This window comes from Haliotis rubra, unplaced genomic scaffold (assembly GCF_003918875.1).
Source record: "Haliotis rubra isolate DU_JTF1 unplaced genomic scaffold, ASM391887v1 Scf404, whole genome shotgun sequence".
In the NCBI taxonomy this organism is placed as follows: domain Eukaryota; kingdom Metazoa; phylum Mollusca; class Gastropoda; order Lepetellida; family Haliotidae; genus Haliotis; species Haliotis rubra.
In genome coordinates, this window is record NW_025767085.1 from 121740 (window position 1) to 148554 (window position 26815).

At 37.9% G+C, this 26815-nt stretch overlaps 1 long non-coding RNA gene across 1 annotated transcript; it reads left to right on the top strand.

Annotated features, from left to right (window-relative positions):
- Positions 1-1100: 1100 nt before the first annotated feature.
- Positions 1101-2037, top strand: LOC124287670. The gene is made up of 2 exons (XR_006901313.1): positions 1101-1185; positions 1418-2037. It is a non-coding gene; the product is annotated as an uncharacterized LOC124287670 (long non-coding RNA).
- The last annotated feature ends 24778 nt before the right edge of the window (positions 2038-26815 follow it).

The following is a 26815-nucleotide window of genomic DNA, read 5'->3' on the forward strand; positions in this document are numbered from 1 at the left end:
ATATACTACAGTCCGTGTGTCGAGCACAGTGATCAGAGATACAAACTCTGATCGAAGAGTTCGCACTAGCTCGTATGGAATGACGAGCTCCTTGAGATATGACGGAGCAGTGTTATGCAAGACCTTGCACGTGTACATCAAGATCTTGTACTGACATTGGAGGTGGACTGTGGTAACCAAGGCAAGGTATTCTGTGATATGGTCGCGTTTTCGTGTGAGAGAGTGTGGTAGTCCACGTAGAGAGTTATCATTGTCCAATCTAGATTCAACAAGTGAGTGAAGGTTGAATCTGAATATTTCCAATTCTTTGAATAGTCTCAAACCAAAAAAGAAAATCTTCTTCCAGAACGAGTCATGGCGGCCGTCGATACGATTGATGTCAACGCTACTGCGAGCAAAATGTCGAAGGAAAGCGTTGAAGAGAAAGAAGACAGACGTGAGTGAGCTACAATACATCTTTATTTATGAACAAAATATATGTCTGTATGTTGCAAATGTTCTCAATCCTATACGAAAAAATAATAAAATAATTTATATCATCATACACGTTGACCAGCCATTCCATTCATATATTATATGAATCAGACCTTGTAAGGCACTAATGTGATTCTAGGTAAGGCAATAAGCGTCAGCTTGCTGTAATTGAGAAGACTAAATGGACAGGGAGCTCAGACTGATTGTGTGTCAGCTTATCGCAGTAAAGCGGACTGATGCTCAAGATGTCAGTCACTGGATTGTGTAGTCCAGGATTGATTATTTTTGACCGCCGCCCTATAGCATCGATACTGCTGAAAGAAGAGTCATACACAGAATAAACTAAACTTGCGTTATTGATACAAGATGGGGTGGTCTGACACGGGAGTATAAATATAGGCAATCATTATTATCATCTGTAATTGCTCAATACTCCAAGTGTTTCGTTACCTGTTGTTGTTTAGTTGACTTGGTTTTTATGTGTACTTGAATGTGATTTTTTATTGCACAAGCCGATGGGCTAAATCAGGAAAAAACATGATTTGAGTTCATCCCTAGATTGTCTTGACCAGACTCTTACAGTCTGATATCCTAATACTCCAATGCATTTAATGATTTTCTTGCAGAATTGTTTTACATTGCTATGGGCATCATGGGTGGCACATGTGTACTCGTCCTGGCCGTGGCTGTAATTACCTACTTCACGCACAGGTGCGTCTTCCCTTCATCATTTGATCATTATTTCACTTTTCTGTATTCCCTATTCATGGATACTCGTTCCAAGCTAGTAGTTACCTGTCATTACAACACTGAAAATTAGAAAAACTGTTCTTCACGAACAATTATCTTTTCTTTACCTGTGTATACCAAATCAAAACGTACAGTTCGTCATGGAAGAGATCAGCTATTGCTGCACGTTAATAACATTAATCTTTCCTTTCAGGGAATTGCCAGCTCGAGTGGATATAAAAAAGTTCTCGTCTTTCACGTCCAACGCCTGATAGCCCGGACCCACATTACGCATTGTTAGTTGTCAGAGAATGGAGATGAGGACCGTTCTAGGTCACATAGTTTTTGTGATAATTATATATGTTCACTGACTCCATGGTTTTGGAACACAGCGGGTACGAATGAACCTGCTTGACTGTCAGGTTCACCAACACTGATGAGGATTCGGCTGTCTGTTTATATTCGGGCCTCAGAAGTGGAGTACGCCGGATGGAAATATGCATGTATTTGGTACACAGATTCAACATTTACAAAGGATTGATATTGTAAAATTCATATTTGATACCCTCGATTTTGTTACACCATTCAGTCTCGAAACACCAATCACATCTTTTTATTTCTAAGGACGTGTATTATAGCTTTTTCGGGTATGGTGCGCATTCTGCTTTTTAGTGTGAATCTTAAAATTTGTTTTGAGGTTACAATTTACGGGAGAAGACGTCAGCACTCTCACTTCTGCACTGTAGACATACAGGAAAAGCCCTAATGTATGTGATGGAACTGATAAGGATTACTTGCACAAGAACAGCGGAAACAGTAAATCTGTTGAATTTACTTATCGTTGTTATTTTTTGCCTTTTTGGTACAGTCAAAAAACAGACAGTGTGGATATTGGTGATGAAAGGATAATCATTTGGTTCCTAACAGACTAGGGCGTCTTATTTCGTTTTTTCCTTTACTCTCGGTGGAAATAATATAAGTTGTTCACTGGTCTCGAGAGGGATAATGGGCTGATGTACCATCGATGTGTGTTTATGTTTCCTGAGCCCGAAACATGGATGGTACATCAACCCATGGGCCCCGAGGGACCTTACCGAACACCTCAATGGTATCTTACCGAACACCTCATTGCATATTTTGAACTGTTTTAAGAACGGGTATCGGATCATAGTATGGAGTACCCAGACGACAAGAAAAACTAATTTAGAGTTATCTCCCTTCCATCGATTTTCATTATCTAAACATCGGTAATTTCCGTACATCATACGTGATTCAATGTTATTCGAGATACTACTACGAAGTACCAAATGAGTTCGGCATTCCCAGCTGGGTACTAGGAAATGTTATTCGCTTGTAAGCGGGGTACATTGAAAAAAATAGAAGAGAGCTCAGATACTCAGAAAACGACATTTATGTGTGAGCCACGATAATGTTATTTATCATGTGGGGGTTGGGGATGATGTTGCTGGATACAGAGTATATCCAAAGTAGATACAGAGTATGTACAAAGCGGAAACAGAGTATATCCAAAGTGGACATCAAGTATATCCAAAGTGGATACAGAGTATATCCAAAGTGGATACAGAGTATATCCAAAGTGGATACAGAGTATATCCAAACTGGATACAGAGAATATCCAAAGTAGATGCAGAGTATATCCAAAGTGGAAAAAATGGATATCCAAATTGTATACAGAGTATATTCAAAGTGGATAAAATGTATATCCAAAAGGGGTATAATGTATATCCAAAGTGGATACCAGAGTGTATCCAAAGTGGATACAGAGTATATCAAAAGTAGATACAGAGTATATCCAAAGTGGATATATTGTATTATCCAAAGTGGATACAGAGTGCATCCAAAGTAGATGCAGAGTATATCCAAAGTGGATACAGAGTATATCCAAAGTAGATGCAGAGTATATCCAAATGGGATATAATGTATATCCAAAGTGGATACAGATTATTTCCAAAGTGGATACAAAGTATATCCAAAGTCGATACAGAGTATATCGAAAGTGGATACAGAGTATATCCAAAGCGGATACAGAGTATGTACAACGCGGATGAAGGGTATATCCAAAGTGGATACAGAGTATATCCAAACCGTTGTCGGAAATGCTATGTCCTTTGCATTTTCTTCATTTTCAAATTTCCCAACCTCTGGGGCTTTAATCACAACAAATCGATGGTGTGATGAATGCCAAGAAAGAAAGTAATATGATACAGAGTATATCCAAAGTAGATGCAGAGTATATTCAAAGTGGATATAATGTATTATCCAAAGTGGATACAGAGTATATCCAAAGTGAATACAGAGTATATCCAAAGTAGATGCAGAGTATATCTAAAGTGGATAAAATGTATATCCAAAGTGGATACAGACTATATGAAAAGTAGATGCAGAGTATATCCAAAGTGGATACAGAGTATATCCAAAGTGGATACAGAGTAAATCCAAAGTTGATGCAGAGTATATCCAAAGTGGATAAAATGGATATCCAAAGTGGAAACAGAGTATATCCAAAGTGGATATAATGTATTATCCAAAGTGGATACAGAGTATATGCAAAGTGGATACAGAGTATATCCAAAGTGGATATAATGTATTATCCAAAGTGGATACAGAGTATATCCAAAGTAGATGCAGAATATGTCCAAAGTGGATACAGAGTATAGCCAAAGCTGATGCAGAGTATATCGAAAATGGATACAGAGTATATCCAAAGCCGATACGGAGTATATCCAAAGTAGATACAAGAAATATCCAAAGCGGATACAGAGTATGTGCAAAGCGGATATAGAGTATATCCAAAGTAGATATAGAGTAGATCCAAAGCGTTGTGAGAAGGAAATGCTATGTTCATGGTATTTTCTTCATTTTCAAATTTCCCAACCTCTTGGGCTTTAATCACAACAAATCCATGGTCTGATCAATGCCAACAAAGAAAGTAATATGATACAGAGTATATCCAAAGTAGATACAGAGTATATCCAAAGTGGATGTAATGTATTATCCAAAGTGGATATAATGTATTATCCAAAGTGGATACCGAATAGATGGAAAGTGGATACAGAGTATATCCAAAGCGCATACAGAGTATATCCAAAGTAGGTGCAGAGTATATCCAAAGTGGATCAAATGTATATCCAAAGTGGATACAGAGTATATGCAAAGTAGATGCAGAGTATATCCAAAGTGGATAAAATGTATATCAAAAGTGGATACAGAGAATATGCAAAGTAGATGCAGAGTATATCCAAATGGGAAATAATTTATATCCAAAGTGAATACAGAGTATTTCCAAAGTGGATACAGAGTATATCCAAAGTGGATACAGAGGATATCGAAAGTGGATACAGAGTATATCCAAAGCCGATACAGAGTATATCCAAAGTAGATACAGAGTATATGCAAAGCGGATACAGAGTATGTACAGAGCCGATATAGTTTATATCCAAAGTGGATACAGAGTAAATCCAAAGCGTTGTCGGAAATGCTATGTCCTTTGTATTTTCTTCATGTTCAAATTTCCCAATCTCTGGGGCTTTAATCACAACAAATCGATGGTGTGATAAATGCCAAGAAAGAAAGTAATATGATACAGAGTATATCCAAAGTAGATACAGAGTATATCCAAAATGGATATAATGTATTATCCAAAGTGAATACAGAGTATATGCAAAGTGAATACAGAGTATATCCAAAGTAGATGCAGAGTATATCTAAAGTGGATAAAATGTATATCCAAAGTGGATACAGACTATATGAAAAGTAGATGCAGAGTATATCCAAAGTGGATACAGAATATGTCCAAGGTGGATACAGAGTATATCCAAAGTGGATACAGAGTAAATCCAAAGTTGATGCAGAGTATATCCAAAGTGGATAAAATGGATATCCAAAGTGGATACAGAGTATATCCAAAGTGGATATAATGTATTATCCAAAGTGGATACAGAGTATATGCAAAGTGGATGCAGAGTATATCCAAAGTGGATGCAGAGTATATCCAAAGTAGATGCAGAATATGTCCAAAGTGGATACAGAGTATAGCCAAAGTAGATGCAGAGTATATCCAGAGTGGATACAGAGTATATCCAAAGTTGATGCAGAGTATATCCAAATTGGATAAAATGGATATCCAAAGTGGATACAGAGTATATCGAAAGTGGATAGAGAGTATATCCAAAGTGGACACAGAGTATGTCCAAAGCCGATACAGAGTATATCCAAAGTACAAAACGGATATTTATTATATGCAAAGTGGATACAGTGTATATCCAAAGTGTTGTCGGAAATACTATGTCCTTTGTATTTTCTTCATTTTCAAATTTCTCAAGCTCTTTGGCTTTAATCACAACAAATCCATGGTTTGATAAATGCCAACAAAGAAAGTAATATGATACAGAGTATATCCAAAGTAGATACAGAGTATATCCAAAGTGGATATAATGTATTATCTCAATTGGATACAGAGTATATTCAAAGTGGATAGAGAGTATATCCAAAGTAGATGCAGAGTATATCCAAAGTGGATATAATGGATATCCAAAGTGGATACAGAGTATATGCAAAGGAGATGCAGAGTATATCCAAAGTGGATCAGGTCTATATCCAAAGTGGATACAGAGTATATCCAAAGTGGATACAGAGTATATCCAAAGGAGATGCAGAGTATATCCAAAGTGGATAAGGTCTATATCCAAAGAGCATACAGAGGATATGCAAAGTGGATACAGAGAATATCTAAATGGGATTTAATGTATATCCAAAGTGGATAGAGCGTATTTCCAAAGTGGATACAGAGTATATCCAAAGTGAATAGAGAGTATATCCAAGGTAGATGCAGAGTATATCCAAAGTGGATAAAATGTATATCCAAAGTGGATACAGAGTATATCCAAAGGAGATGCAGAGTATATCCAAAGTGGATCAGGTCTATATCCAAAGTGGATACAGAGTATATCCAAAGTTGATACAGAGTATATCTAAATGGGATATAATGTATATCCAAAGTGGATAGAGAGTATTTCCAAAGTGGATACAGAGAATATCCAAAGCCGATACGGAGTATATCCAAAGTAGATACAAGAAATATCCAAAGCGGATACAGAGTATGTACAAAGCGGATATAGAGTATATCCAAAGTAGATATAGAGTAGATCCAAAGCGTTGTGAGAAGGAAATGCTATGTCCATTGTATTTTCTTCATTTTCAAATTTCCAAACCTCTTGGGCTTTAATCACAACAAATCCATGGTCTGATCAATGCCAAGAAAGAAAGTAATATGATACAGAGTATATCCAAAGTAGATACAAAGTATATCCAAAGTGGATGTAATGTATTATCCAAAGTGGATATAATGTATTATCCAAAGTGGATACAGAATAGATGGAAAGTGGATACAGAGTATATCCAAAGCGGATACAGAGTATATCCAAAGTAGGTGCAGAGTATATCCAAAGTGGATACAGAATATGTCCAAAGTGGATACAGAGTATATGCAAAGTGGATACAGAGTATATCCAAAGTGGATGCAGAGTATATCAAAAGTAGATGCAGAATATGTCCAAAGTGGATACAGAGTATAGCCAAAGTAGATGCAGAGTATATCCAGAGTGGATACAGAGTATATCCAAAGTTGATGCAGAGTATATCCAAATTGGATAAAATGGATATCCAAAGTGGATACAGAGTATATCGAAAGTGGATAGTGAGTATATCCAAAGTGGACACAGAGTATGTCCAAAGCCGATACAGAGTATATCCAAAGTACAAAACGGATATTTATTATATGCAAAGTGGATACAGTGTATATCCAAAGTGTTGTCGGAAATGCAATGTCCTTTGTATTTTCTTCATTTTTAAATAGAAGTAGATGCAGAGTATATCCAAAGTGGATAAAATGTATATCCATAGTGGATACAGAGTATATGCAAAGTGGATACAGAGTATATCCAAAGTGGATACAGAGTATATCCAAAGTAGATGCAGAGTATATCCAAAAGGTATATAATGCATATCCAAAGTGGATACAGAGTATTTCCAACGTGGATACAAAGTATATCCAAATTCCATACAGAGTATATCGAAAGTGGATACAGAGTATATCAAAAGTAGATGCAGAATATGTCCAAAGTGGATACAGAGTATAGCCAAAGTAGATGCAGAGTATATCCAGAGTGGATACAGAGTATATCCAAAGTTGATGCAGAGTATATCCAAATTGGATAAAATGGATATCCAAAGTGGATACAGAGTATATCGAAAGTGGATAGTGAGTATATCCAAAGTGGACACAGAGTATGTCCAAAGCCGATACAGAGTATATCCAAAGTACAAAACGGATATTTATTATATGCAAAGTGGATACAGTGTATATCCAAAGTGTTGTCGGAAATACAATGTCCTTTGTATTTTCTTCATTTTTAAATAGAAGTAGATGCAGAGTATATCCAAAGTGGATAAAATGTATATCCATAGTGGATACAGAGTATATGCAAAGTGGATACAGAGTATTTCCAACGTGGATACAAAGTATATCCAAATTCGATACAGAGTATATCGAAAGTGGATACAGAGTATATCAAAAGCCGATACGGAGTATATCCAAAGTCGATACAGAGTATATCCAAAGTGGATACAGAGTATATCCAAAGCGGATACAGAGTATGTACAAAGCGGATGTAGGGTATATCCAAAGTGGATACAGAGTATATCCAAACCGTTGTCGGAAATGCTATGTCCTTTGCATTTTCTTCATTTTCAAATTTCCCAACCTCTGGGGCTTTAATCACAACAAATTGATGGTGTGATGAATGCCAAGAAAGAAAGTAATATGATACAGAGTATATCCAAAGTAGATGCAGAGTATATTCAAAGTGGATATAATGTATTATCCAAAGTGGATACAGAGTATATGCAAAGTGAATACAGAGTATATCCAAAGTAGATGCAGAGTATATCTAAAGTGGATAAAATGTATATCCAAAGTGGATACAGACTATATGAAAAGTAGATGCAGAGTATATCCAAAGTGGATACAGAATATGTCCAAAGTGGATACAGAGTATATCCAAAGTGGATACAGAGTAAATCCAAAGTTGATGCAGAGTATATCCAAAGTGGATAAAATGGATATCCAAAGTGGATACAGAGTATATCCAAAGTGGATATAATGTATTATCCAAAGTGGATACAGAGTATATGCAAAGTGGATACAGAGTATATCCAAAGTGGATGCAGAGTATATCCAAAGTAGATGCAGAATATGTCCAAAGTGGATACAGAGTATAGCCAAAGTAGATGCAGAGTATATCCAGAGTGGATACAGAGTATATCCAAAGTTGATGCAGAGTATATCCAAATTGGATAAAATGGATATCCAAAGTGGATACAGAGTATATCGAAAGTGGATAGAGAGTATATCCAAAGTGGACACAGAGTATGTCCAAAGCCAAAAAAAGAGTATATCCAAAGTACAAAACGGATATTTATTATATGCAAAGTGGATACAGTGTATATCCAAAGTGTTGTCGGAAATACTATGTCCTTTGTATTTTCTTCATTTTCAAATTTCTCAAGCTCTTTGGCTTTAATCACAACAAATCCATGGTTTGATAAATGCCAACAAAGAAAGTAATATGATACAGAGTATATCCAAAGTAGATACAGAGTATATCCAAAGTGGATATAATGTATTATCTCAATTGGATACAGAGTATATTCAAAGTGGATAGAGAGTATATCCAAAGTAGATGCAGATTATATCCAAAGTGGATATAATGGATATCCAAAGTGGATACAGAGTATATGCAAAGGAGATGCAGAGTATATCCAAAGTGGATCAGGTCTATATCCAAAGTGGATACAGAGTATATCCAAAGTGGATACAGAGTATATCCAAAGGAGATGCAGAGTATATCCAAAGTGGATAAGGTGTATATCCAAAGAGGATACAGAGGATATGCAAAGTGGATACAGAGTATATCTAAATGGGATTTAATGTATATCCAAAGTGGATAGAGCGTATTTCCAAAGTGGATACAGAGTATATCCAAAGTGGATACAGAGTATATCCAAGGTAGATGCAGAGTATATCCAAAGTGGATAAAATGTATATCCAAAGTGGATACAGAGTATATCCAAAGGAGATGCAGAGTATATCCAAAGTGGATCAGGTCTATATCCAAAGTGGATACAGAGTATATCCAAAGTTGATACAGAGTATATCTAAATGGGATATAATGTATATCCAAAGTGGATAGAGAGTATTTCCAAAGTGGATACAGAGAATATCCAAAGCCGATACGGAGTATATCCAAAGTAGATACAAGAAATATCCAAAGCGGATACAGAGTATGTACAAAGCGGATATAGAGTATATCCAAAGTAGATATAGAGTAGATCCAAAGCGTTGTGAGAAGGAAATGCTATGTCCATTGTATTTTCTTCATTTTCAAATTTCCAAACCTCTTGGGCTTTAATCACAACAAATCCATGGTCTGATCAATGCCAACAAAGAAAGTAATATGATACAGAGTATATCCAAAGTAGATACAGAGTATATCCAAAGTGGATGTAATGTATTATCCAAAGTGGATATAATGTATTATCCAAAGTGGATACCGAATAGATGGAAAGTGGATACAGAGTATATCCAAAGCGGATACAGAGTATATCCAAGGTAGATGCAGAGTATATCCAAAGTGGATAAAATGTATATCCAAAGTGGATACAGATTATATCCAAAGGAGATGCAGAGTATATCCAAAGTGGATCAGGTCTATATCCAAAGTGGATACAGAGTATATCCAAAGTTGATACAGAGTATATCTAAATGGGATATAATGTATATCCAAAGTGGATAGAGAGTATTTCCAAAGTGGATACAGAGAATATCCAAAGCCGATACGGAGTATATCCAAAGTAGATACAAGAAATATCCAAAGCGGATACAGAGTATGTACAAAGCGGATATAGAGTATATCCAAAGTAGATATAGAGTAGATCCAAAGCGTTGTGAGAAGGAAATGCTATGTCCATTGTATTTTCTTCATTTTCAAATTTCCCAACCTCTTGGGCTTTAATCACAACAAATCCATGGTCTGATCAATGCCAACAAAGAAAGTAATATGATACAGAGTATATCCAAAGTAGATACAGAGTATATCCAAAGTGGATGTAATGTATTATCCAAAGTGGATATAATGTATTATCCAAAGTGGATACCGAATAGATGGAAAGTGGATACAGAGTATATCCAAAGCACATACAGAGTATATCCAAAGTAGGTGCAGAGTATATCCAAAGTGGACACAGAATAGATGGAAAGTGGATACAGAGTATATCCAAAGCGGATACAGAGTATATCCAAAGTAGGTGCAGAGTATATCCAAAGTGGATCAAATGTATATCCAAAGTGGATACAGAGTATATGCAAAGTAGATGCAGGGTATATCCAAAGTGGATAAAATGTATATCAAAAGTGGATACAGAGAATATGCAAAGTAGATGCAGAGTATATCCAAATGGGAAATAATTTATATCCAAAGTGAATACAGAGTATTTCCAAAGTGGATACAGAGTATATCCAAAGTGGATACAGAGGATATCGAAAGTGGATACAGAGTATATCCAAAGCCGATACAGAGTATATCCAAAGTAGATACAGAGTATATGCAAAGCGGATACAGAGTATGTACAAAGCCGATATAGGTTATATCCAAAGTGGATACAGAGTAAATCCAAAGCGTTGTCGGAAATGCTATGTCCTTTGTATTTTCTTCATGTTCAAATTTCCCAACCTCTGGGGCTTTAATCACAACAAATCCATGGTGTGATAAATGCCAAGAAAGAAAGTAATATGATACAGAGTATATCCAAAGTAGATACAGAGTATATCCAAAATGGATATAATGTATTATCCAAAGTGAATACAGAGTATATGCAAAGTGGATACAGAGTATATCCAAAGCGGATACAGAGTATATCCAAAGTAGGTGCAGAGTATATCCAAAGTGGATCAAATGTATATCCAAAGTGGATACAGAGTATATACAAAGTAGATGCAGAGTATATCCAAAGTGGATAAAATGTATATCAAAAGTGGATACAGAGAATATGCAAAGTAGATGCAGAGTATATCCAAATGGGAAATAATTTATATCCAAAGTGAATACAGAGTATTTCCAAAGTGGATACAGAGTATATCCAAAGTGGATACAGAGGATATCGAAAGTGGATACGGAGTATATCCAAAGCCGATACAGAGTATATCCAAAGTAGATACAGAGTATATGCAAAGCGGATACAGAGTATGTACAAAGCCGATATAGGTTATATCCAAAGTGGATACAGAGTAAATCCAAAGCGTTGTCGAATGCTATGTCCTTTGTATTTTCTTCATGTTCAAATTTCCTTAACCTCTGGGGCTTTAATCACAACAAATCTATGGTGTGATAAATGCCAAGAAAGAAAGTAATATGATACAGAGTATATCCAAAGTAGATACAGAGTATATCCAAAATGGATATAATGTATTATCCAAAGTGAATACAGAGTATATGCAAAGTGGATACAGAGTATATCCAAAGTGGATACAGAGTATATCCAAAGTAGCTGCAGAGTATATCCAAAGTGGATAAAATGTATATCCAAAGTGGATACAGATTATATCGAAGGTCTATACAGAATATATCCAAAGTGGATACAGAGTATGTCCAAAGCCGATACAGAGTATATCCAAAGTACAAAGCGGATATTGAGTACATGCAAAGTGGATACAGTGTATATCCAAAGTGTTGTCGGAAATACTATGTCCTTTTTGTATTTTCTTCATTTTCAAATTTCTCAAGCTCTTTTGGCTTTAATCACAACAAATCCATGGTGTGATAAATGCCAAGAAAGAAAGTAATATGATACAGAGTATATCCAAAGTAGATACAGAGTATATCCAAAGTGGATATAATGTATTATCCAAAGTGGATACAGAGTATATCGAAAGTGGATACAGAGTATATCCAAAGTAGATGCAGAGTTTATCCAAAGGTATATAATGTATATGCAAAGTGGATACAAAGTATATCCAAATTCGATACAGAGTATATCGAAAGTAGATACAGAGTATATCCAAAGCCGATACAGAGTATATCCAAAGTGGATACAGAGTATATCCAAAGCGGATACAGAGTATGTACAAAGCGGATGAAGGGTATATCCAAAGTGGATACAGAATAAACCCAAAGCGTTGTCGGAAATGCTATGTCCTTTGTATTTTCTTCATGTTCAAATTTCCCAACCTCTGGGGCTTTAATCACAACAAATCCATGGTGTGATGAATGCCAACAAAGAAAGTAATATGATACAGAGTATATCCAAAGTAGATACAGAGTATATCCAAAGTGGATATATTGTATTATCCAAAGTGGATACAGAGTGCATCCAAAGTAGATGCAGAGTATATCCAAAGTGGATACAGAGTATATCCAAAGTAGATGCAGAGTATATCCAAAGTGGATAAAATGTATATCCATAGTGGATACAGAGTATATGCAAAGTGGATACAGAGTATATCCAAAGTGGATACAGAGTATATCCAAAGTAGATGCAGAGTATATCCAAAAGGTATATAATGTATATCCAAAGTGGATACAGAGTATTTCCAACGTGGATACAAAGTATAACCCAATTCGATACAGAGTATATCGAAAATGGATACAGAGTATATCCAAAGCCGATACGGAGTATATCCAAAGCCGATACAGAGTATATCCAAAGTGGATACAGAGTATATCCAAAGCGGATACAGAGTATGTACAAAGCGGATGAAGGGTATATCCAAAGTGGATACAGAGTATACCCAAACCGTTGTCGGAAATGCTATGTCCTTTGTATTTTCTTCATGTTCAAATTTTAACCTCTGGGGCTTTAATCACAACAAATCCATGGTGTGATGAATGCCAACAAAGAAAGTAATATGATACAGAGTATATGCAAAGTAGATACAGAGTATATCCAAAGTGGATATATTGTATTATCCAAAGTGGATACAGAGTGCATCCAAAGTAGATGCAGAGTATATCCAAAGTGGATACAGAGTATATCCAAATGGGAAATAATTTATATCCAAAGTGAATACAGAGTATTTCCAAAGTGGATACAGAGTATATCCAAAGTGGATACAGAGGATATCGAAAGTGGATACAGAGTATATCCAAAGCCGATACAGAGTATATCCAAAGTAGATACAGAGTATATGCAAAGCGGATACAGAGTATGTACAAAGCCGATATAGGTTATATCCAAAGTGGATACAGAGTAAATCCAAAGCGTTGTCGGAAATGCTATGTCCTTTGTATTTTCTTCATGTTCAAATTTCCCAACCTCTGGGGCTTTAATCACAACAAATCCATGGTGTGATAAATGCCAAGAAAGAAAGTAATATGATACAGAGTATATCCAAAGTAGATACAGAGTATATCCAAAATGGATATAATGTATTATCCAAAGTGAATACAGAGTATATGCAAAGTGGATACAGAGTATATCCAAAGCGGATACAGAGTATATCCAAAGTAGGTGCAGAGTATATCCAAAGTGGATCAAATGTATATCCAAAGTGGATACAGAGTATATACAAAGTAGATGCAGAGTATATCCAAAGTGGATAAAATGTATATCAAAAGTGGATACAGAGAATATGCAAAGTAGATGCAGAGTATATCCAAATGGGAAATAATTTATATCCAAAGTGAATACAGAGTATTTCCAAAGTGGATACAGAGTATATCCAAAGTGGATACACAGGATATCGAAAGTGGATACGGAGTATATCCAAAGCCGATACAGAGTATATCCAAAGTAGATACAGAGTATATGCAAAGCGGATACAGAGTATGTACAAAGCCGATATAGGTTATATCCAAAGTGGATACAGAGTAAATCCAAAGCGTTGTCGGAAATGCTATGTCCTTTGTATTTTCTTCATGTTCAAATTTCCAACCTCTGGAGCTTTAATCACAACAAATCCATGGTGTGATAAATGCCAAGAAAGAAAGTAATATGATACAGAGTATATCCAAAGTAGATACAGAGTATATCCAAAATGGATATAATGTATTATCCAAAGTGAATACAGAGTATATGCAAAGTGGATACAGAGTATATCCAAAGTGGATACAGAGTATATCCAAAGTAGCTGCAGAGTATATCCAAAGTGGATAAAATGTATATCCAAAGTGGATACAGATTATATCGAAAGTCTATACAGAATATATCCAAAGTGGATACAGAGTATGTCCAAAGCCGATACAGAGTATATCCAAAGTACAAAGCGGATATTGAGTACATGCAAAGTGGATACAGTGTATATCCAAAGTGTTGTCGGAAATACTATGTCCTTTTGTATTTTCTTCATTTTCAAATTTCTCAAGCTTTTGGCTTTAATCAACAAATCCATGGTGTGATAAATGCCAAGAAAGAAAGTAATATGATACAGAGTATATCCAAAGTAGATACAGAGTATATCCAAAGTGGATATAATGTATTATCCAAAGTGGATACAGAGTATATCGAAAGTGGATACAGAGTATATCCAGATGCAGAGTTTATCCAAAAGGTATATAATGTATATGCAAAGTGGATACAAAGTATATCCAAATTCGATACAGAGTATATCGAAAGTAGATACAGAGTATATCCAAAGCCGATACAGAGTATATCCAAAGTGGATACAGAGTATATCCAAAGCGGATACAGAGTATGTACAAAGCGGATGAAGGGTATATCCAAAGTGGATACAGAGTATACCCAAACCGTTGTCGGAAATGCTATGTCCTTTGTATTTTCTTCATGTTCAAATTTCCCAACCTCTGGGGCTTTAATCACAACAAATCCATGGTGTGATGAATGCCAACAAAGAAAGTAATATGATACAGAGTATATGCAAAGTAGATACAGAGTATATCCAAAGTGGATATATTGTATTATCCAAAGTGGATACAGAGTGCATCCAAAGTAGATGCAGAGTATATCCAAAGTGGATACAGAGTATATCCAAATGGGAAATAATTTATATCCAAAGTGAATACAGAGTATTTCCAAAGTGGATACAGAGTATATCCAAAGTGGATACAGAGGATATCGAAAGTGGATACAGAGTATATCCAAAGCCGATACAGAGTATATCCAAAGTAGATACAGAGTATATGCAAAGCGGATACAGAGTATGTACAAAGCCGATATAGGTTATATCCAAAGTGGATACAGAGTAAATCCAAAGCGTTGTCGGAAATGCTATGTCCTTTGTATTTTCTTCATGTTCAAATTTCCCAACCTCTGGGGCTTTAATCACAACAAATCCATGGTGTGATAAATGCCAAGAAAGAAAGTAATATGATACAGAGTATATCCAAAGTAGATACAGAGTATATCCAAAATGGATATAATGTATTATCCAAAGTGAATACAGAGTATATGCAAAGTGGATACAGAGTATATCCAAAGCGGATACAGAGTATATCCAAAGTAGGTGCAGAGTATATCCAAAGTGGATCAAATGTATATCCAAAGTGGATACAGAGTATATACAAAGTAGATGCAGAGTATATCCAAAGTGGATAAAATGTATATCAAAAGTGGATACAGAGAATATGCAAAGTAGATGCAGAGTATATCCAAATGGGAAATAATTTATATCCAAAGTGAATACAGAGTATTTCCAAAGTGGATACAGAGTATATCCAAAGTGGATACAGAGGATATCCAAAGTGGATACGGAGTATATCCAAAGCCGATACAGAGTATATCCAAAGTAGATACAGAGTATATGCAAAGCGGATACAGAGTATGTACAAAGCCGATATAGGTTATATCCAAAGTGGATACAGAGTAAATCCAAAGCGTTGTCGGAAATGCTATGTCCTTTGTATTTTCTTCATGTTCAAATTTCCCAACCTCTGGGGCTTTAATCACAACAAATCCATGGTGTGATAAATGCCAAGAAAGAAAGTAATATGATACAGAGTATATCCAAAGTAGATACAGAGTATATCCAAAATGGATATAATGTATTATCCAAAGTGAATACAGAGTATATGCAAAGTGGATACAGAGTATATCCAAAGTGGATACAGAGTATATCCAAAGTAGCTGCAGAGTATATCCAAAGTGGATAAAATGTATATCCAAAGTGGATACAGATTATATCGAAAGTCTATACAGAATATATCCAAAGTGGATACAGAGTATGTCCAAAGCCGATACAGAGTATATCCAAAGTACAAAGCGGATATTGAGTACATGCAAAGTGGATACAGTGTATATCCAAAGTGTTGTCGGAAATACTATGTCCTTTTGTATTTTCTTCATTTTCAAATTTCTCAAGCTCTTTGGCTTTAATCACAACAAATCCATGGTGTGATAAATGCCAAGAAAGAAATAATATGATACAGAGTATATCCAAAGTAGATACAGAGTATATCCAAAGTGGATATAATGTATTATCCAAAGTGGATACAGAGTATATCGAAAGTGGATACAGAGTATATCCAAAGTAGATGCAGAGTTTATCCAAAAGGTATATAATGTATATGCAAAGTGGATACAAAGTATATCCAAATTCGATACAGAGTATATCGAAAGTAGATACAGAGTATATCCAAAGCCGATACAGAGTATATCCAAAGTGGATACAGAGTATATCCAAAGCGGATACAGAGTATGTACAAAGCGGATGAAGGGTATATCCAAAGTGGATACAGAGTATACCCAAACCGTTGTGAGAAATGCTATGTCCTTTGTATTTTCTTCATGTTCAAATTTCCCCAACCTCTGGGGCTTTAATCACAACAAATCCATGGTGTGATGAATGCCAACAAAGAAAGTAATATGATACAGAGTATATGCAAAGTAGATACAGAGTATATCCAAAGTGGATATATTGTATTATCCAAAGTGGATACAGAGTGCATCCAAAGTAGATGCAGAGTATATCCAAAGTGGATACAGAGTATATCCAAATGGGAAATAATTTATATCCAAAGTGAATACAGAGTATTTCCAAAGTGGATACAGAGTATATCCAAAGTGGATACAGAGGATATCGAAAGTGGATACAGAGTATATCCAAAGCCGATACAGAGTATATCCAAAGTAGATACAGAGTATATGCAAAGCGGATACAGAGTATGTACAAAGCCGATATAGGTTATATCCAAAGTGGATACAGAGTAAATCCAAAGCGTTGTCGGAAATGCTATGTCCTTTGTATTTTCTTCATGTTCAAATTTCCCAACCTCTGGGGCTTTAATCACAACAAATCCATGGTGTGATAAATGCCAAGAAAGAAAGTAATATGATACAGAGTATATCCAAAGTAGATACAGAGTATATCCAAAATGGATATAATGTATTATCCAAAGTGAATACAGAGTATATGCAAAGTGGATACAGAGTATATCCAAAGCGGATACAGAGTATATCCAAAGTAGGTGCAGAGTATATCCAAAGTGGATCAAATGTATATCCAAAGTGGATACAGAGTATATACAAAGTAGATGCAGAGTATATCCAAAGTGGATAAAATGTATATCAAAAGTGGATACAGAGAATATGCAAAGTAGATGCAGAGTATATCCAAATGGGAAATAATTTATATCCAAAGTGAATACAGAGTATTTCCAAAGTGGATACAGAGTATATCCAAAGTGGATACAGAGGATATCGAAAGTGGATACAGAGTATATCCAAAGCCGATACAGAGTATATCCAAAGTAGATACAGAGTATATGCAAAGCGGATACAGAGTATGTACAAAGCCGATATAGGTTATATCCAAAGTGGATACAGAGTAAATCCAAAGCGTTGTCGGAAATGCTATGTCCTTTGTATTTTCTTCATGTTCAAATTTCCTTAACCTCTGGGGCTTTAATCACAACAAATCCATGGTGTGATAAATGCCAAGAAAGAAAGTAATATGATACAGAGTATATCCAAAGTAGATACAGAGTATATCCAAAATGGATATAATGTATTATCCAAAGTGAATACAGAGTATATGCAAAGTGGATACAGAGTATATCCAAAGTGGATACAGAGTATATCCAAAGTAGCTGCAGAGTATATCCAAAGTGGATAAAATGTATATCCAAAGTGGATACAGATTATATCGAAAGTCTATACAGAATATATCCAAAGTGGATACAGAGTATGTCCAAAGCCGATACAGAGTATATCCAAAGTACAAAGCGGATATTGAGTACATGCAAAGTGGATACAGTGTATATCCAAAGTGTTGTCGGAAATACTATGTCCTTTTGTATTTTCTTCATTTTCAAATTTCTCAAGCTCTTTGGCTTTAATCACAACAAATCCATGGTGTGATAAATGCCAAGAAAGAAAGTAATATGATACAGAGTATATCCAAAGTAGATACAGAGTATATCCAAAGTGGATATAATGTATTATCCAAAGTGGATACAGAGTATATCGAAAGTGGATACAGAGTATATCCAAAGTAGATGCAGAGTTTATCCAAAAGGTATATAATGTATATGCAAAGTGGATACAAAGTATATCCAAATTCGATACAGAGTATATCGAAAGTAGATACAGAGTATATCCAAAGCCGATACAGAGTATATCCAAAGTGGATACAGAGTATATCCAAAGCGGATACAGAGTATGTACAAAGCGGATGAAGGGTATATCCAAAGTGGATACAGAATAAACCCAAAGCGTTGTCGGAAATGCTATGTCCTTTGTATTTTCTTCATGTTCAAATTTCCCAACCTCTGGGGCTTTAATCACAACAAATCCATGGTGTGATGAATGCCAACAAAGAAAGTAATATGATACAGAGTATATCCAAAGTAGATACAGAGTATATCCAAAGTGGATATATTGTATTATCCAAAGTGGATACAGAGTGCATCCAAAGTAGATGCAGAGTATATCCAAAGTGGATACAGAGTATATCCAAAGTAGATGCAGAGTATATCCAAAGTGGATAAAATGTATATCCATAGTGGATACAGAGTATATGCAAAGTGGATACAGAGTATATCCAAAGTGGATACAGAGTATATCCAAAGTAGATGCAGAGTATATCCAAAAGGTATATAATGTATATCCAAAGTGGATACAGAGTATTTCCAACGTGGATACAAAGTATAACCCAATTCGATACAGAGTATATCGAAAATGGATACAGAGTATATCCAAAGCCGATACGGAGTATATCCAAAGCCGATACAGAGTATATCCAAAGTGGATACAGAGTATATCCAAAGCGGATACAGAGTATGTACAAAGCGGATGTAGGGTATATCCAAAGTGGATACAGAGTATACCCAAACCGTTGTCGGAAATGCTATGTCCTTTGTATTTTCTTCATGTTCAAATTTCCCAACCTCTGGGGCTTTAATCACAACAAATCCATGGTGTGATGAATGCCAACAAAGAAAGTAATATGATACAGAGTATATGCAAAGTAGATACAGAGTATATCCAAAGTGGATATATTGTATTATCCAAAGTGGATACAGAGTGCATCCAAAGTAGATGCAGAGTATATCCAAAGTGGATACAGAGTATATCCAAAGTAGATGCAGAGTATATCCAAAGTGGATCAAATGTATATCCATAGTGGATACAGAGTATATGCAAAGTGGATATAGAGTATATCCAAAGTGGATACAGAGTATATCCAAAGCCGATACAGAGTATATCCAAAGTAGATCCAGAGTATTTCCAAAGTGGATATAGAATATATCCAAAGTGGATACAGAGTATATGCAAAGTGGATGCAGGGTATGTCCAAAGTGGATAAAATGTATGTCCAAAGTGGATACAATGTATATCCGAAGGCGATACAGAGTATATCGAAAGTGGATACAGAGTATATCCAAAGTGGATACAGAGTATATGCAAAGTGGATGCAGAGTATGTCCAAAGTGGATAAAATGTATATCCAAAGTGGATACAGAGTATATCGAATGTGGATACAGAGTATATCGAAAGTGGATACAGAATATATCCAAAGCCGATACAGGGTATATCCAAAGTAGATACAGAGTATATCCAATGCGGATACAGAGTATGTACAAAGCGGATATAGAGTATATCCAAAGTGGATACAGAGTGTATCCAAAGCGTTGTCGGAAATGCTATGTCCTTTCCCAACCTCTTTAATGGGGCTTAATTACAACAAATCCATGGTGTGATAAATGCCAACAAAGAAAGTAATATGATTGGAAAGCTTTAAGGAAGGAGTAACTGCGGGTACAGTGTACTAAGTTTGCAATCACAGCTTTGAAGATTCGGCTTAGAGTTATTGATCTTCAGCAAAATCCTGCTCATCGTAAGAGGAGACAAACTGACTTGCTTCATACATGTTATCAATTGCATAAGATCGATGCTCATGTCAATCACTGGATTTTCTAGATCTGTCCAGTCATGAAACTGGAATGTTGCTGAGTGCGGCGTTAAACAACAACCACCTTACCCGGCTTGTAGTAGAATTCGGATGTGAAATTAAGACATAGTAAATATTTCCCATGCTAGATCAATCATTGGTTTCCGCGACCTGGGGCATTGATACATCACACGTGGAAACAGTTGCCACGGGATAATACTCCATCATGTCAATATGATACCTGCTACAAGTATGGAGTTCAAGGAGTTCAAGGCAGCCTGGCGTTTATGTGATGAGCCAAAAACGTGCATGTAAGATTAAATAAAAACATGCGGTTTTGTTTGGGATACAATTTCCACCAAGTACACAATAATTTCCTAAATGAACATTGTTATCATACATAACCTCATATAAAGGCTACTGGGTGTGTGAGTGAGTGAGTGAGACAACCCTGTGCACCTGGGGCAGACAACGACTACTAGTTAGGGTTCGGCGGGACATACAGAACGGTTTTTGGATTTTCCCTTCCCTGGTCGCTGACACTATCAACAAACGAAAATCCGCATAAAACACAAATATTTGACCTGCAGTATGTACGCTTATGGGTTTCTAATGACATTGTTACTGTTTACTTATATTTTCGAAAGATGACATCCTTGAATATTGACAAAAACGCTATTTTCAGCGACTGCGTGTATTAGTCGGAAGCGATCGTGCGGAAAACAACATTCGGAATCGTTCGAGTTTTTTAGGTAAAGGTTCAAATGGTATGTGCGACTGTTAACTTTCGCGATTCACCCCAGCTGCTTGTATACAGACACCTCTCACCCCTCATGTATGTAGATATTCCTAACTACCCCCACCCACACATCAAACACTCTACCTCACCTACTCAGCACACCACCCCTGAACAGAAGGATTTGTCTCCTGTTCCTTTCATGAGACAGCAAGATATTCCTAACGCTGAACAGAAAACTGTAAAGAAATCAGAACTAACAGACAGCACAATTTGCGCCATATCCTTTCAAATGGTTTTGAGGATAAATGTTCACTTCATACATTGTCATTGTTTTTAGCCACCACCTTTTGTTCATCTATTGTTTCATCCTATTATCTGTTTTTACATCAATGCCCGAATTCCAACTCTGAACCGAAAACTGTAAAGAAATCAGAACTAACAGGCTTCCCAAGGACACAGTGCTTGTATTCAAAATCCTTGAATTGGCGCCAATTCTTTTTTCATTTAGACCTTTGAAAAACATTCTTCCTTGAGATGTAACATATACAATGAAGACATGTTTACTTAAGTTCCCAGGAATGGTTTTGATAAAATATGTTCACTTCATACATTCTAATTTTTTTCTGCCGCCAATTGTTTTATCTATTGTTTCACCATTTCTTATTGTAAAATGCATATCTGCGTGTTTAAATATCATTTCCTGATTCTTTAATACTATCTGTTTTGCACATCAATGCCCGAATAATAACGGATAATAATATCTTTTGCCTGTGAAGCATCATCATCACTTCACAAAGGACTTTGTAGACAGGGTCGCGATAACCTATGTTTTACCTATAAAACTGTATTGTTATTGGGCAGTGATATTTATTGCGTAACTACGTTCCAAATGTAAATCATTGTACATGTGATGTAGTTAGACTTGTACCAGATTTGGACAAAAAGATCGAAAATAGGGATACAAGGAGCTGAGTCCAGAATCGTCTGGCTCAGAGTGAGTGAGTGAGTAAGTGAGTGAGTGTAATTCAAGTCACATCGGCAGTATTTCAACCATATTTCACTGACTAAACATATTTTGTTTTAGCTCTTGCTTGTCTATATAAAGGGAGCTAACTCTTCCCTCGATAGAAAGAATCTTATCTCACATAGCGGAGATTCTTTAAACAAGGATCTGCACTTTCCCGGCTCTGAAAATTACCGAATGAAACCATGTAACTGGATTGTATAGCCCTACATAATGAAATTGCAACACATCAATAACAAAAATACCTGACACTGTAATACATTGACTGCTCCCTAGCTACGTGCAACTTGAAAACGCCTAGTTTAAAATAACGCTGAGCATGTTGACTATATTTCGATTCTAAAACTGTAAATCGTCTCTGAAACCATGTCTGTATGGCATAAACCCTGCTTTAATTGAAACTCAGATCGCAACTCTTCAATGAAAATAGGATACACTCTCTATATGGTTCGTGTATCGAGTCAACGGGGACCACCCTTCGTCACCACTCGCTCCTTTCCGTAACATCAACGAAGATTCGTCCATTCGTGATCAATTCTTGTCATACCGGGACAAAACCAATACCAACTCCGTGCCCCTCTGGAAGGATTTCATATTGGCGTATGAACATCAGAATTACTTCAAACAAGAACATCAAGTCTATTGGTGTTCTATTCACACATTGATAAACATTAATGAAGTGCTCGAAAGTTTTCAAATAGTTCAACCTGGTTTGAAATTAAAATGATGATTTGTTGAACACATCCTAACGTAATTAACACCAGCTGTCCACCTCACATTTCCCAATACGGTTAAACAATCGCAAATAGGATCTTTGGGCATACGAAGGCAGTTATTGTTGTTATAAATTGATATACACAAAATAAGGTTAAATAAGGTGTATTGAAATAAGGTGTATTGATACACAAAATAAGGTTAAATAGTGGTTACGCTAGGGTTCGATTCCCCACATGGGTACAATGTGTGAAGCCAATTTCTTTTGTCCCCCGTCGTGATATTGCTGGAATATTGCTATAACCGGCTTAAAACTAAACCCACGCACTCTCTTACTTACTTGGGGCAGTGGGGTAGCCTAATGGTTAAAGCGTTGACTCGTCACGCCGAAGACCCGAGTTCGAATCCCCACATGGGTACAATGTGTGTCCCCCGCCGTGATGTTGCTGGAATATTGCTAAAAGCGGCGTAAAACCAAACTCAGTCAGTCAGTCTTACTCACTTACATAACAGCTCTAATGTTTCCAATTGAGTATTTTCTCTAACGATCTTGCGGGCATGCTTTCGAGATTTTACGTGCACGTTCCGACATTTTAGGTAATGTGATTATAAACAGCTACGAGTTGCAAAACAATATATTTATAATTATCTTATCTAGTTTTATTCTTAAACATTGTGCTTACATTTCACTTCAATGGGGATACTTTAGTCTGACGCATCCTGGGGTGTTTTATGCTTTTTTCAGCGTCTACATTATCAATTTCACCAGGCTCATCGTAGCTTGATTACACAAGCATGATCAGACAACTGGTAGACAATGAGTACACTAAGTCATGTTTGGAAACTTCACAAATTCTTCAGTTTGAGACTCTTTAAACCAATTTTTTTGCATCTATATTATAGCTGTAACAACTATTATTGCCTATTCATAAAAGAAAAATTCTTTTTGCGATTACTTAACCGTATTTGGAAATGTGAGGTTGCACAATATATACCACTGCCAACAATGCATTGTTATAAGTAAAATACAAGTTATCGCTGCCCTGTCTACAAAGTAAAACAATTACTTATCTGTTAATATATATTCATTATAGAATTGAGAAATGCTATCGTGGTGTGTGCAGTGAGTTTAGTGAGACGTCTGAGTGGTGTGTGCAGTGAGACGTCTCATTTCTGTACCAAGTGCAGTGAGACGTCTCAGTAGTGTTCCAGATATAGTGAGACATGTTTGTGGGATGTGCAATGAGACGTGTCAGTTGCGTTGTAGTTTCAGTGAGATGTCTATGTGATATGCCGAGTTCAGTGAGACATCTAACTTCTGTTCCAAGTGCAGTGAGATCTATCACTTATGTGCCGAGTGCAGTGAGACGTCTCCGGTCCCTGCCAGGTCCACTGAGACGTCTCAGTTCCGTGGCAGGTGCAGTGAGACGTCTCAGTTCCGTGGCAGGTGCAGTGTGATCTCTCACTTGTGTGCCGAGTGCAGTGAGACGTCTCCGGTCCCTGCCAGGTGCAGTGAGACGTCTCAGCTCCGTAGCAGGTGCAGTGTGATCTCTCACTTGTGTGCCGAGTGCAGTGAGACGTCTCCGGTCCCTGTCAGGTCCAGTGAGACGTCTCAGTTCCGTGGCAGGTGCAGTGAGACGTCTCAGTTCCGTGGCAGGTGCAGTGAGACGTCTCAGTTCCGTGGCAGGTGCAGTGTGATCTCTCACTTGTGTGCCGAGTGCAGTGAGACGTCTCCGGTCCCTGTCAGGTCCAGTGAGACGTCTCAGTTCCGTGGCAGGTGCAGTGAGACGTCTCAGTTCCGTGGCAGGTGCAGTGTGATCTCTCACTTGTGTGCCGAGTGCAGTGAGACGTCTCCGGTCCCTGTCAGGTCCAGTGAGACGTCTCAGTTCCGTGGCAGGTGCAGTGAGACGTCTCAGTTCCGTGGCAGGTGCAGTGAGACGTCTCAGTTCCGTGGCAGGTGCAGTGTGATCTCTCACTTGTGTGCCGAGTGCAGTGAGACGTCTCCGGTCCCTGTCAGGTCCAGTGAGACGTCTCAGTTCCGTGGCAGGTGCAGTGAGACGTCTCAGTTCCGTGGCAGGTGCAGTGTGATCTCTCACTTGTGTGCCGAGTGCAGTGAGACGTCTCCGGTCCCTGCCAGGTCCAGTGAGACGTCTCAGTTCCGTGGCAGGTGCAGTGAGACGTCTCAGTTCCGTGGCAGGTGCAGTGTGATCTCTCACTTGTGTGCCGAGTGCAGTGAGACGTCTCCGGTCCCTGCCAGGTCCAGTGAGACGTCTCAGTTCCGTGGCAGGTGCAGTGTGATCTCTCACTTGTGTGCCGAGTGCAGTGAGACGTCTCCGGTCTCTGCCAGGTCCAGTGAGACGTCTCAGTTCCGTGGCAGGTGCAGTGTGATCTCTCACTTGTGTGCCGAGTGCAGTGAGACGTCTCCGGTCCCTGCCATGTCCAGTAAGACGTCTCAGTTCCGTGGCAGGTGCAGTGCGATCTCTCACTTGTGTGACGAGTGCAGTGAGACGTCTCAGGTCTCTGCCAGGTCCAGTGAGACGTCTCAGTTCCGTGCCGGGAGCAATGAGACGTCTCAGTTCCGTGCCAGGAGCAATGAGACGTCTCAGTTCCGTGCCAGGAGCAATGAGACGTCTCAGTTCCGTGCCAGGAGCAATGAGACGTCTCAGTTCCGTGCCAGGAGAAATGAGACGTCTCAGTTCCGTGCCAGGAGCAATGAGATGTCTCTGTGGAGTACTGTGCCAGGTTGAAATACTGTGGTGGGTGGGAGGAGAAGTTTAAAGCACAGTTATGGGCCCACATACATGCAGGGGCTGAAATACTGGGTGGGTGGGGAGTAAAAAGCACAGTTATGGGCCCACATACATGCAGGGGCTGAAATACTGGGTGGGTGGGGGGAGTAAAGCACAGTTATGGGCCCACATACATACATGCAGGGGCTGAAATACTGGGTGGGGGTGGGAGTAAAAGCACAGTTATGGGCCCACATACATGCAGGGGCTGAAATACTGGGTGTGGGTGGGGAGTAAAGCACAGTTATGGGCCAACACATACATGCAGGGGCTGAAATACTGGGTGGGTGGGGAGTAAAGCACAGTTATGGGCCCACATACATGCAGGGGCTGAAAGCACTGGGTGGGTGACATACTGGGGGGTGGGGAGTAAAGCACAGTTATGGGCCCACATACATGCAGGGGCTGAAATACTGGGTGGGTGGGTGGGAGTTAAAGCACAGTTATGGGCCCAGTTATATACATGCAGGGGTTGAAATACTGGGTGGGTGGGGAGTAAAGCACAGTACATGCAGGGGTTGAAATACTGGGTGGGTGGGGAGTAAAACATGGGCCCAACATACATGCAGGGGCTGAAATACTGGGTGGGTGGGGAGTAAAGCACAGTTATGGGCCCACATACATGCAGGGGCTGAAATACTGTGTGGGTGGGGAGTAAAGCACAGTTATGGGCCCACATACACGCAGGGGCTGAAATACTGGGTGGGTGGGGAGTAAAGCACAGTTATGGGCCCACATACACGCAGGGGCTGAAATACTGGGTGGGTGGGGAGTAAAGCACAGTTATGGGCCCACATACACGCAGGGGTTGAAATACTGGGTGGGTGGGGAGTAAAGCACAGTTATGGGCCCACATACATACATGCAGGGGGTTGAAATACTGGGTGGGTGGGGAGTAAAAGCACAGTTATGGGCCCACATACATGCAG